The sequence below is a fragment of the Xyrauchen texanus genome, chromosome 37 (assembly GCF_025860055.1).
Source record: "Xyrauchen texanus isolate HMW12.3.18 chromosome 37, RBS_HiC_50CHRs, whole genome shotgun sequence".
Classification (NCBI taxonomy): Eukaryota; Metazoa; Chordata; class Actinopteri; order Cypriniformes; family Catostomidae; genus Xyrauchen; species Xyrauchen texanus.
In genome coordinates, this window is record NC_068312.1 from 30,069,855 (window position 1) to 30,083,814 (window position 13,960).

Sequence of the window (13,960 nt, forward strand, 5' to 3'; positions counted from 1 at the left end):
TTATAAAAACACCAGTGTCTCTATTCCCGTTGAACACCATACAGTTCTCCTCTGAGCAGAGCTTGTTGTGTTATTTGCCTAAAACCCAATTTGTTCAATCTTCGCGCTTCCTTGTAGAAATAAGGAACACTCACTCTTATGATGGAATATGTAGATAAAATGTTCAAGACTGAGTTGAAAGTGTTTGTCTCTCTCTCTCTCTCTCTCTCTCTCTCTCTCTCTCTCTCTCTCTCTCTCTCTCTCTCTCTCTCTCTCTCTCTCACTCAATCCTTCTCCAGTATACACACAGTATAAGACCTACAAATACTGTAATTGATTTTTCCTTCCTGGTTATACATTTAATTATCTGTGTTGTCAGTAAACTGTCATCCAAAATGGCATTTGTCCTCCCAGCTGTGATGGCCGGACTTCTCTTACAGTGTAGTATTTATGCTTGTTTAGGGCTGGCCAAAGCGTTGTAGATTACAGCTCATCGTGGACTGACTCTTGAGTCAGGCACCATAAAATTAAAACTCAAATCAATGGTGTATCATATCCTCTCCTATCAAGCTTAGTAGAGAAATGTTGCCCTGAAGCCCGAGATGTGTTTTTTTTCTCTTAAATGTAAGGCTCTGGGATATACTGTAATACAAACTACCAGCTCAAAATTGAAGGAAAATGAATCAGTCAATTGCTGCAATATCAGCATTTCTGTGTGTGCTTGTATTTAAATTAATATAGTGTACTGAGTATCAAAAATCTGGAGTCATGATTGAGAGAAATAATGATTGAGAGTTTGTAAGTTACACAGCAATGCTTTTTGAGCTCATAATAAGTTCTTTAAGAGAAAGATCAGGACCAAGGACAGCAACTTCAACTCTCTGTTGCGCTGTCTATGGTACTGAAATCCCAGCCTATGTTGCTGAAGAGCTCTGTAGCAAGACTAAAGCGTGTTTATGTCTTAAATGTAATAACACCACAGTACAATCATTTTAATTAGTTTACAAGAAGAACGTTTAGCAATAAAGCAGTTTGCTCTATAGTTATAGTTACCTGTACATTAAGACATTCAGTGTTTTTCCTGTGTCAAAAATGGTCTTCTGTGGTGACTGATGTATATTGTAATGCACATGCACATAAAGTTGGTTTATAGAAATTCATTTTATTAATAAATAGCATAATTACTTAATTGCATTTTATATTTACATTGGATACAAAGTTATTTTTCACAAGTAAATGGAACCTTTTGAATTCAATGCAATTATTTTTTTACTTTAAGGTGTTTTGTGAAATCATATTAAACTTTATGTAATGAACACATTATTTCCAGTTAGAATATTTTAACTACTCCATAACGGATATTGTTTTCCTTTCATCAGGCTCTTAATAATTTAAGTAATCTTTAGGAATATCTAAAGACAAAAAGGCCAGTTTATTTCCAAATAATATCAAACATAATTTAAAAAGAACACATTAAACAGGAGGAAAACGTATTTGTTAATAAGTCTTGAAGGTTCAGACTTTAAACCGCTTTATGTTCTTTCCCTTGTATATACAGCGCAATGCTATAAGCATAGGTAAGACCATGGATGGCTCCTTATATCTGTGGTTAGGTCAATGTAGCTTGCCTTCTAAAAAATCATTAAAAAATGAAAAATAGTAGCCAAAATACATTTAAAATCTTTAACTAAAACTGCCACAGCTGTAATAATTTTTTTTTTTTCCTTAAGGTCTGAATTTTCAAGACCTGGACATTATGTTGGGCCATTAATGAGCCTTTTTTTTATTTTACATTTATATAGTTATTTCTTTTACTAATGACCATCTTCATAAGTCACTATTATACAGCATTTGTAAGGGCTTGTTCAGAAATTAAAGAAAGTGCTGAATATAAATATATATATAAACAAGTATTGAAAAGTTTTGGCATATATTTTTTTTATCTACTAATTGTAGCTAGTATTATTCTCACATGAAAACCTTGCGATAGGTCATCAATATTTGATGCTAAAAGTGGCGTAAATTATTAATGTAACGGAATGAATGAGTGATGAATTAGTGTGCACATCTGTCTGGAGCAGGTGCAGCCACCAATCTCTCTCTCTCTCTCTCTCTCTCTCTCTCTCTCTCTCTCTCTCTCTCTCTCTCTCTCTCCCCCCCCCCTTCTTTTCTCTATAAATCTCTGATTCTCTCTTTCTCTTTCTCCTTCAATGACTGGCTCAGCCACTGATCCTCTCTCTGTTTCTCTATATGGTTGGCTGATGTATAAAAAATTACATGTTAGAGCTGTAATACAGATGTAATGTTTGGTTTAAAGTGTGTTTGACTTGACTTTTCTCAGCTACTTAGAGCTGCATTGTGGGCCCTATCACTGCTGCTGGGAATTCACGTCTGCCATTCAAATTTAGATATGAAGGGGAATTAGAAATGGCAATACATATTGATATTTTTGTTCATATCTGATGCCCAGGAGGTTTTAGATCTCTTTCAAACTGATTAAATTAAACTAGATATGTAATATTAATCTGGGTGCACATACACAGGGTCCCCTCCTACCAATGGCAAGTGTATCAAGTAAATTTACCAGCCATGAAATGGTATTTAAAAAAATATGATAATAATAATAAAATAATAATAAATGTTTATACAGTAGATACTGTATATCATCATATGCAATATGAGCCAGTCACTCTCTCTCTGTAAAACTGCATTTACTGTATTAAAAATATGAAGAGACAATGTTATTTTGTTCCTCATATTTTCGTTTTAGTTACTTAAAGTGAGAAATATTCAACATAGTGTATGTGTCGCTTCATGGAATTCTGGAAAAAACAATAAACCTCAGATATATATATATATATTTACAAAGGTAAAAGTTCTAGTTTTCTGTAGTGGATGTTTTATATGTTTTTGTTTTGAATTGTTTCTTGTTTTGATTATTATATTGTATAATGTATTATATACTGAGGTTCTTAGTAAAATTACCAGCCAATGGCAATAAATGGCATTTTATTTACTCTCCAAAGTTAATTTTAAATGCATTTGGTGCTTGGCAAGTGTACATTTTGGACTCTGCACACAGACATTTAAAAATATAGCAATTGATCAACACACTCAATTTGATTCAATTTCTCTTAACTATACATCATGTTTCCATTACACATGAACCTTTCCATTTCATTTGGATTTGTTTATAAAGGTCACTCATTGACCTTTGTCATAGTTGTCTAATACTCTATAAAAATATCTTTCCTTCAGGAGTGTGCTACTGCTGTCATACTCTGATTCTTTCTACTGGAGATTTGTTTAAGAGAAAGTGACTTTAATAAGAGAAAGTGACTTTAATCAGCTAAAGTGCCAATATCCATTTCATCTGGAGAGCACTATCAATCTGTACTTTACACTTGAAGAAAGAGGAATTGTGCATTAGAACCATTGGGTAGCCATTCAGAAAATGGACAGAAATACATAAATTAGCTTATATAAATATATTTCTGAAAAGAAAAAAAAATGGAAACCTTGTTTTCACAAGGTTTTATTTATAGTCTCCATTCATAATGTATTTTTTTCCCCAGCTGTCCCAGGAAATGAGTTTGGGGAGTTTTATTGAGGATGATTGAACTTCGTCGGGAAGTTGAAATCTAAGGAGGATGAACTTCACACTTTAACGCTTCGTCCAGAGACAGTCCGGACCTGCTGGTTTGTGGACAGGCAGAGTGAGTTTGAGAGGAGTTTGGGAATGTTAAAAGTGTGTGTCTGGTGATGATGGAGCTCTGTTCTGGGAGAAGGATGAAGCTCCACTGGCTCTGGTGTGACGGAATGGTGGTCACTCCATCTGTCAGTAATTAGCTCTGAGCTGGCTTCCACCATGCGGGGATATCCACGCTTCTTTCCCTAAACACAGACTGCACAAGGAGGGCAACCAGATGCATATGCAACTTCCATTTTTTTCCTGTTCATCCTTATGACTTAACTCATTACTGTAAAGCAGGGCCGTTGGACTACAATGCGTGTAGTGCTGTATTTCTCTAAATATTAATTTAGCAGATGCTTTTATCCAAGGTGACTTAGATATTATATTTTATATTAATATTCTGGGATCAGTACATGTTAAGGTCAGTTGACGGCTTTGTGGCATAATGTTAATTACCACAAAAAAATAATTTTGACTGGTCCCAACTTTTCTTAAAAAAACAAAAATCTGGGTTACAGTAAGGCACTTACAATGGAATTAAATGGGTTAACTATGCCAAACCATCCAGTTAACTTTATTAGTATAGCAATTAGCCTTAACTTTAGTTTGAGGGGGTGATTTCTAATTTCCGAATAGTAAAGAAAGGTCTCAAAATGCAGCTAGTGACTGAAACATGCAGCACATGTCGTATTTTGCCTCATGGTAAAGTGTTGTTGCAGCAGATCAAACAGTCTGTACAGTTTTATTCTACATGTTGTGATGGATTCAGATGATTCCCTGTTTTCCCATTAGCCTGCTTGTCTAAGGGTGAACTTTAGTACCTGTGATTTGACATTTGTGCAGGGCCAACAAATATGTTATATACTGTATATAATTCTAATATGCTAATATTTTATCAACAAAGAATGTTTCCTGGTTTGTTATTATTTATTTGTTTGTAGCAGCAATTTTGAGGCTTGTTATTCTGCGATCTGCTACCAAAGATGTCTAGTCGTCACCTGAGTGACTGCCAAGCCTCTCGACTGACTGCCTCCATCCCACCCAGCAAGATGTACACGCACGTGTGTGTGTGTGTGTGTTTGTGTGTGTGTGTGTGTCAAAATCTGTGAGCAAAAGACAAGGTTAGACTGCCACACAGTGTTTTATTTCACTTTGCATAAATGAAATACTATGTTCAGAATATCAACAAATACACACATACCCTACTGAATTCAGTCCAATTATTAGCCTTCTGGTATATCTTTCCAAGTCACTGCTGTCTATGTTGTTATATACATATGTCTGTGATGTAACACTAAAGATTTTCATGTTTTAAAATATGTTTTTCTATGCATAAGTTACATAAAGATTTGCTGCTTCTGGATGAGGGAACAGATTTGAGTCCTGAAAAACTAAGAAAGACTAACTTAACTCTCTATAGGTAACTTGGGCCATGTTAACTACATCAGTGAATTTGAGTTCGATCTCTTCATCAGGCTGGGCACTTGTAACCCACTATTTAGGGTTTGGTTCAACTTCACAGTGGATAATATTCAAGAGATTCAGGTGAGTACAGATCAATGCAGAGACTCCCTACATAGACGTACAAGCTAAACACCCCTCCTTCAACAGAGATGTTTCTATTGTTTGTCACACTTCCATGTACAGCTAAAATAAACCCCTCTATAGACATACAGTGGCCTCCAAAAGAATTAGGACTCTTAAACTGTACTTAAAAATGTATAAATGTCTTTGCATTATATAATAAATATTAAACTTTGCAGCATTTATTTGAAAGAAATAGAGCACTAACACACTAATCAAGAAAATTAACTTAAATTTAGACTCGTTGTGACTATTTGGTAAAAAAAAACAATGCTATGAAATTCATTTCTAATGTGTGATTTAGGTGTTCAAAAGTGTCCAAATACTTTGTGGAACTATTATATCAGACACATAATGTGGACACCGGATACAACTGCATATAGAGAAGATGTATCCTGTGTCCAAACTAACATTTGCTAAGTGTCAAATACAAGTAAAATGTGGCTTTGACAAGTGTGTGTGTGTATATATTTATATATTTATTATTATTATATATATTTTTTTATTTCAATAAGAATTGATAAGATCAGTGATGGTCGTTTTGACATCATTTACCACAATAGAAATTAGAAAATGCATCAATACAAAGCTTTTTTTTTTTTTTTTTTTTTACTTTAGTTCTTCTGTATTTTAATTAAATAATACAATATACAATTTCTTAGCTGTTAGGAAATATTTTTAAAGTTAATTTTCTTAATTCACATTACAGTGCTTTTTTTGTGAACTTGTTCTAATGTAAATTACATTTGACAAACTGTCCAAAAGTTTTGAGTGTCACGAAAGAATGAAAGACATGGAGGTCAGTGATGTCTTCCTGTCATTATTACATCGATGATATGCCAAAAGTTTTTTAAGCTTTTGTGATGTGTCACCTATACTTACTCCACACAGTCCCAAAAGCAGACAATTAGCAGCCAAATAAATTCATCCCTTACGCTGATGTGAATTCTCAGCAGATTGGTTGACTGATGCTTTAAATGACATCTCCAGCTCCTGGAAGAATCAATATCGCAAATGAATCTTAAATCATGTAGGCTTACATGAATGTAAATCACTTTTCTGGAGAAGCGTGGCACTCAAGTGCCAGTTCATGCCTGTAATCAATTTACAGGGACCTCTTGGTAGATGAGTCAGGCACGCAGATTGGTTTATACACAATGTAATTTATGGATGTTATGATTGAGTCAAGTTCTGTCTCAAATGAATAAACAGCTTCTTTCTTTTGCTTTTATTTGCATTGTCTGAAATATTACTACCCTACCCTATCTCATCATATAAACGGTAGTGTCCTTTCAATTAAACTTCAATTAAATTGTCAAATTGACAAACTTAACCTTGTTGTTGAGCTTTAAGTCTATCTTGCTCTATTTTATTTCTCCTTCTCTGTTCACATGTTACTGCGTAGACAGACAGTATCCACTTGTAAGCTCAGGACATTGTCATTGGTCGAAAAGAGTGGTCACATGCCACAGTGATATGTGGGAACAGAGGGCGTGTCTGCCAGTTGTCCCAGCTGGATGGGCTGGGCTAAAGTTGTTTAGTTTTGTTAATGCCGGTCGAAGCCTCATCATGGCTGTCAATTTAGATATATACATAGACAGTTGACACTAAGAAGGGAGGGGTCACATGCAGTATTTTTCTCCCTCTGCTTAGATACCTGTACATGAGGATTGCACATGCCATCGGGACGAGGGAGATATGAGGAGACAGAGAGAGATGAGCTGTTATTAATAGGAAGTGCTTTACAAAGAAATATTTAGAGAGACAAAATCTAATGTGTGCGTTAGAAAGAGCGAGAGATTATATAGAAATGTGGGATGCTGTTGCTGTAGTCTGGCTCTATCAGCCCATCTCCCTGCGGTGCTGTAGACAGCGCTAATCAAATTTTATGGCCGAGAGATGAATGGAAGCCCTAGCCCGGGAGTCTGATCGATTTTAGGGCCAGATACCACTCTGCATCCTGCGCCAACAGGATATTTGCTGCTATGGCAAAATAGAGAAAGACCAAGAAGTGGAGCGAAAACACACACAAGCATAAACACACACCAAACTGACTACAGGTGGCAAAAAAGGAACATTTACACTATTAGCTATGGAGGTGCTTCGTTGATGGAAGCTCCGCCCTCCCCCCTCTCTCCTTCGGTCACCACCTTGCCCTCTCTCTCTGTAATCCTTTCTCCATCAATACAATTTCTGTTTAAAATGAGGACTAGTGTGAATTTAATCAACTTCAGTGGGATGATGTGGGGGCGGTAGGTTTAGCAAAATGTTTGTTTGGTGAGTTTAGCTTGTGATTTGACTGGCACGTTTTTTTTTTCTCTCAGGAAATTAAGAACACAAATAAGCAGAATAATGGAATAGTTAAATAAATAAAAGAGTACTGATCTGGGCAGCCCTGTGCTGTAGAGATATCAGGCCAGGTGCAGGGTAGTTAACGAGTGTCCCGCACACCCGCCAACAACTGGGAAATGGAAAACAAAAGTCTGTGATACTGAAGCTAAGATGACCATTTTGAAGTAAATGCAAGCTGGTGAAACAGATTTGGGTGTCTCAATCAGCTTAGCGGCTTTGTGGAAATTGGCTGCAGCATTTATTTTTATGATGGATCTATGTGTTTTTCCTTTTCTTCTCCACCCAACAATCTGTTACATTAGAACCTGGGCTTCCCCCGCTTTCACTAAACTGAGGGTAAATTTTTTTTACAATGGGATAGAGTTTGTAGCTCCTAAGAAATCGGCGACTGTAAGTGTGTATCACCACCATGAAGCTGCTGCTTTAAAGGGGTCATGAAATGCTCCATTTCACAGTTTACAAATAACGCACATAATGCACATCCAACACATTAGATCCGAATATATTACTCTATTCATCTGAAGCATAACTGTTAACACTCACACCCTGTCTACACCTGATGCTATTAGCAACGATGCTGTCTACCATGGAAGGATCCGTTGCGCCATGCCGTTGGGCCATTCCAAAAGTAAACAAACAGGTGTCCCGTTCCATTTTGCACTGATGCTACTACTGCCAACAGCACAAAGAAACATTTCAGAAAGTTTGTGTTGATGTGCCTGGTGTAGACAGCCTCAAGCCGTTGCGTTGCATTGCGTCAACGGACGCGCCTGGTGTAGACTGCATGTCAGCATCATAAACATTCATGACATTTGAAATATTAATGAATGGGACTGTTTACTTAGATTTTTTATCAGGTCCAATAGTGTTTTAACTGCCCCATGTCCTTCAGTGACAATTCCTTTGCAAAGACTCGTTTTATGACTGCGTCACAAAATGCACACATCAAGTTTATCATTTTGCACTGAGGTGCACATCGCCGGAAACAAATCAAAACGGTCAAAGACGTCCATCTAGTGCATGTTTACGTACACCAATAATTACAAATAGTGCTAATAGGTGAAAGAACAATTTGTTGAGCAGTTCAAGCAACAAAACAAGAGGAGCCACAGCAGCTGAATCGTTCGTCCTTTTCTTTAAAAAAAAGAAAAAAAATCGATGTTGCAGTGAGGCACTTACAAAAATCACTTACTGTACATTAGTTCTTCTGTTAAAACTCATGTATTATTTGAGCTGTAAAATTGTTTAAATCATAATTTTTACAGTCATTTTAGGGTTTGTTGGCATCAGATCATCATGGCAATGAAGTCAAATTGGCTATAACTTTACACAGGAAAGGTTATTAAGTGATTTTATCACACTAATATCATGTTTACACACATATTGTTTGTAAGTGCCTCACTGTAACCCAGATGTTTGCTTTTTTAAAGAAAATGAGGAGCCAGTCAAGTTGAATTATTGTGGTAATCAATAACCAGCCACAAATGCTGTCGATTGAGCTTAATTTGTATTGAACTTGAAATATTCCTTTAATAAATGGCATCTCTTCCTCTGTTTTTATACCTCTATGCTTCTATGCTAACAATTTAGAAAAATTGTAGTTACAGTGGTTTTGCTCTGGGCATTTGTAATGTTCAAATTCCACAGTTTAGAATGTATAGGTGTGAATAATAAAGCTGATTTTATTAATTGATAGTGGGATTTTATTCATTGCTCATTTATATTCAGTGCTGAGCTAGTCAAACTATAAACACTGTAGATAGCTCAAAAGAAGTTGGAGCGTGTGTGTGTGTGTGTGTGTGTGTGTGTGTGTGTGTATATATAACACTTTTTGCCACGTATTATTAAAAGGTAGATTAGAGAGAGTACAGGAAAAATTGGAAGAAGAGAAAAGAACAGCAAATGAGCCTGACTCAACCTCACGTCGCCTGCATGAGCATCAAGTCTCAATGTGTTGAAATAAATGGGTTATCTTCTTTCTTTCTTTCTTTCTTTTCTAAGTCTTTTCTTAAAAAGTAAAGATTCCTAAAATCAGACCATAGATGAAGGGGCGTTCAGAGTAATTTTTATGATGCTCCTAATTAATATTATTAAGTGTGTGTTTACCCTTTGTGCTCTCTATAAGAGTGAAAGACTGCAATTAGCTCATCAGAGCGATGGCAGCACAGTATAAACATTTTGACGGCTTGTATCTGCACAAAGAATTGAAAAGACGGAGCAAGGAAAAGAGAGAGCAAGCGATGGGAGGAGAGATCCTGACCCATCGGTGAGCGCTGTAATGGATGAGATGCATATTGATTTTTCTGCTGGAGTGGTGGGGGGATTGGGAGGAGCAGGTGTGTGCTTGTATTAACATTAGCATTAGTGTGTGTGTGTGTGTGTGTGTGTGTGTGTGTGTGTGTGTGTGTGTGTGTGTTCATCTGAGTCAATGTGTGTGTATATGAGTGTCTATGTGAACATGATGCTCTCAGCCTGTGTGAGTGAGAGAGAGTAGCGGGAATGGGCGTGCGCTGAGTGATCTTGGCTGTGTGTTCTGGGAAGGCTGCTGAAGGTTGTGCTGTGCTCTTTGGCACTGTCCAGCCTCTGCATTTGACTCTTTAAATCTGCTTAAGAGAGTCTTATTACATATACACATGCACTCATGCATCACTGTGTGTTCTTATAGGGATTTTAACCCTTTTGGTGTGGCTCAAACTGGACTGAGGGACATGATAGGAGGGGTTATGAATGTCTGTCTCTAGAGGACGAGCTAGATATGTGTGGTCAAGGGCGTTGCCGTTTGTGTATCAATGAGTTTGTGTAAGTGTGTTAATGATACTGAGAAAATTCAACCTGTTTTTTTTTTTTGTTCTGTTTTTATATATTAAACAACCATGTAGTATTGATTATTTTTTGGTTTGATTATCTATAGTTATAGTTACAAAAAATTAAATTTTGTCATTTATTCACCCTCATTTTATTGCAAACCTGTTTGACATTTTCTCTTCAGTGGAAAATGACAGCTGATTTATTTCTAAAGCATATTCTATCTGCTCTTTTCCATATAATGAAAGTTAATGGGCAATGTGTCTGTCAAGCTCCAAGTGTCAAAAAGCACCATAAGTGTAATGAAAGTTGCATAATCCATCATTAAAATATAAACATTTCTCCGCCTCTGAGAAGAAAAAAAAAAAAAAGAATTCTGCTGGCATTTGCAGAGGTGGGAAAAAATGATATAAAGCGATAAAGTCCCATTCTTCATTATGTCTGTAAGACATAATACCATTGTAAACAAAGCAAAACAACAATCCAACAACATCTACCAAATAATTTTTTCATTGTTTTGTTCGCTTTTTTACTGAAGGGCAGATTCATTAAACAGTTGTGCCACTTTTGCGCATGGCATTTCTGTGCAAAAACGTATGGGTCTTATCCACTAACCACTGCAATCTGTTTTAGCAACCACAATCAGCACTGAAGTTGCACTGCGCCATTAGGCTCATTGTAGATTGTGCTTCATTCACTTAAATTGCTTCTTGCTATTTAAATTGCACTATTACCGCAAATTAATTTTGGCTGTACAATTAATTTTATTTTAAACATTTGAACATTTTCAACTGATCATATCAGCAGTAATTAATCAAATAATGATTAAACAATGGACAAGAGTGTTATTACATGGCCTATCAGATGAGAGGTGTAGTCAAGCGCACTTTCAACATGTTTAAGTGATGATTCAGCTGTCAGGCATGGCGTGTCAAATACGGTGTTTTGCGGGACCCTCTACTATAAGCGTTCACAATCGGCTCGCAAGATCAGAATTGTGCATTTGTGGCATTGCCTGATCTGCATCATTCCTTTAGTGAATCGGGTGCTAAACAAGCTCAGACAGTGTGTGCAAAACACCCTCACTTTTACCTTTCATTGTAGTGGTATTTTCTCTCATTCTGTGTGTAAAAGTGCTTTTAAGTCATTTTCTTGTCATCCCTCTGCCCACCGTTTCACAGAAATTTCTCTGGGGTGGGGGGGGGGGTAGAGAAGAGAGAACAGATGTCTGGGATGTGGCAGGGGTACAGTTCAACGCTTGGTGAGGTTGTTTGAGGATTACACCTGTAATTTAGGTAAAGTAGCTCAACCAGTAAGACATAGACCTCTGTATTGTTGCTGCTGGAGCATTCACAAACAGACACTAAAAAGACTATAATGTCAGCTATTGTGATAGAATTAAAGAGCCTTGCGTGCCCCTTTATTTCTATCAGTTTCACTCACAGATTATATTTGTTTTATTATTTGGCTATTCATTTATTTTGATTCATAACCACAGGTAGTAGAAAGTAGCAATATTCATAGGACAGATATTCTTTGCTCATTCAGAAAAACAAAATATTCAGATTAAGCCCCAGCTTTGCATTGCGATCATTCCAAGCCATTGCTAATTTGGTCACAGAAGCAGAGTGTTTCCTCCCAATATGGCGTGTCTATTTAAAGTCTTGCTATATAAGCGGCTAATGTGGCTAATGTACTGTGATTTGGCCGGACTACTGGGGGATCTGCACAGGAAGCACATTTCACAGATATCTAAGCATGCTGCACAGAGCGGCACCAGCAGCACCTCTGTACCGCAGTGTTCATTCGGAAGGCGGGTGCATCTGCGCTCCATACGGAGCCCAATATATTCCCTCTGCGAAGACTGAGACTGTGCCATGCACAGACCCCCAGCCAACATGAAAGCCCCAGATTACATCTGCATGCGTCCCTCAGCCCTCCTCCCCCAAAACACCAACTAGCCGGGCAGGTGGCCCATATATATACATTAAAAGAGCCAAACATCTCATGCCTCAACATCAGGGCTTTTTGATAAAGGCCACTTCTGGCAAGGGGAGGGTGCCCGCAGGGCCCTTTTGAGTGGCTAAAAGGCTAAAATTGGCAGCTTGGTGCTGCTGTGCTTGGCGCGGGATGTGTTGTAAGGGAATGGCAGGGGCCATACCGAGCTGCGCGCATCTGCACGAATGCTCACAGCGGCGGGCCGAGGATCATCCTTTTACAGGCCATAATGAATACAGATTGCACAGCCGGATAGAGATGCTCGGCAATGTGCTGCACCGAAAATTAAACAACTGCTGCTCTAATCAAATAGTCTTTTTATGCCAGCGTACCTCTTAAGTTGGGGCTAAATTAAATTCTAGCATTCTGGGGTTATATATGTTGTAATTAGACTTGTTTTTAATACAGGATGGTTCAGCACAGGCTGACTCTTCCTCTATCTTGCACTCTATTTCATTCTCTTGCTCTGTATCTCTCTATCTCTTTCATTGTTGTAGCCCATCATGGCAGCAGAGTGCTGAATGTAAAAACTGAGGCTATAGACTCTTTGGGGCCCTTCAGAACCCCTCTGCCCAAGACAGATTCATTATGCTGACTAGCATTCAGGGAGTCTGTACTCTGCAGTTTATTAAACAAAGAGGAACTGGTGAGCAGCGGTGCACTGATGCTTTGTTGCGGCTTTTGTTTCTGTTTGTGTGCTTAATTCAATCAGCTCCGTGCCCCCCTCTAACCACACAGTTTGTTCTTTGCTGTTAATTACTGCCTAAATTGTTCTCTTGATGTTATTTCTGTGTTTATTTACAATGGGGGGCTGGAACGATGGTGTTTAGAAAGGTGTGCAGCTGCTATTTTCTGTCTTCAGTTCTCTGCCTACCAATAAGACACCATTTGGACAAACCAAATAATCACTACATTGGAGACAGCAATTGCAAGTTGTTTGTGTTTGGAATTTAAATAAAGCAACAGCTAGGACAGGGTTGTATTAAGTTGTTTATATTCTTGTTTTTCTAAACATTTAATCATATTTTATGATTTACACTATTAATCAGTCATTTTATTCGCAGTGGTAGAGCATGCTACAAATGCATTGCTTTCAATGGGGATGGTGCGATGGAGAGGAAAGATGCAACGGTTTGCGAAAGTGATGCTCCATGTCTGTGACAGAAAGTTGACAACATTTTAACTTTTTTCTGCAACACACTCTGATGTACATCCACTGACCAAGGAAGAAAATCCAATTTATCCAGTTTTCCTGTTTGATTTAAAACTGACCTGGCTCTCACCTTAAAAACAGAGCTTACACATTCCCTATTTATCAAATGCTGTAGGTCTGTAGGCGCCATTACTGTGTCTTTTCTGTAAGTTGTATTTGCAATAGATGAATCGAATCTCACCCTTTATGAACTCAAGTGCCAGAATTATTGGCACGTGCACACACCAGTGTTCCTCGCTACTCAAAACGAACCATATCTTCTGCTGCCGTTGCTTACGGGCACTGCAATCCATCAGAAATCCTCTAAACAGCTCCACATTTGTTGGTGGTTATGA

The 13,960-nt window shown here is 37.7% G+C and overlaps 1 pseudogene; it reads left to right on the forward strand.

Moving 5' to 3' along the window:
- Window positions 1-13,960, forward strand: part of LOC127630588 (cytosolic carboxypeptidase 6-like) — a 423,742-nt pseudogene that overhangs the window by 30,624 nt on the left and 379,158 nt on the right.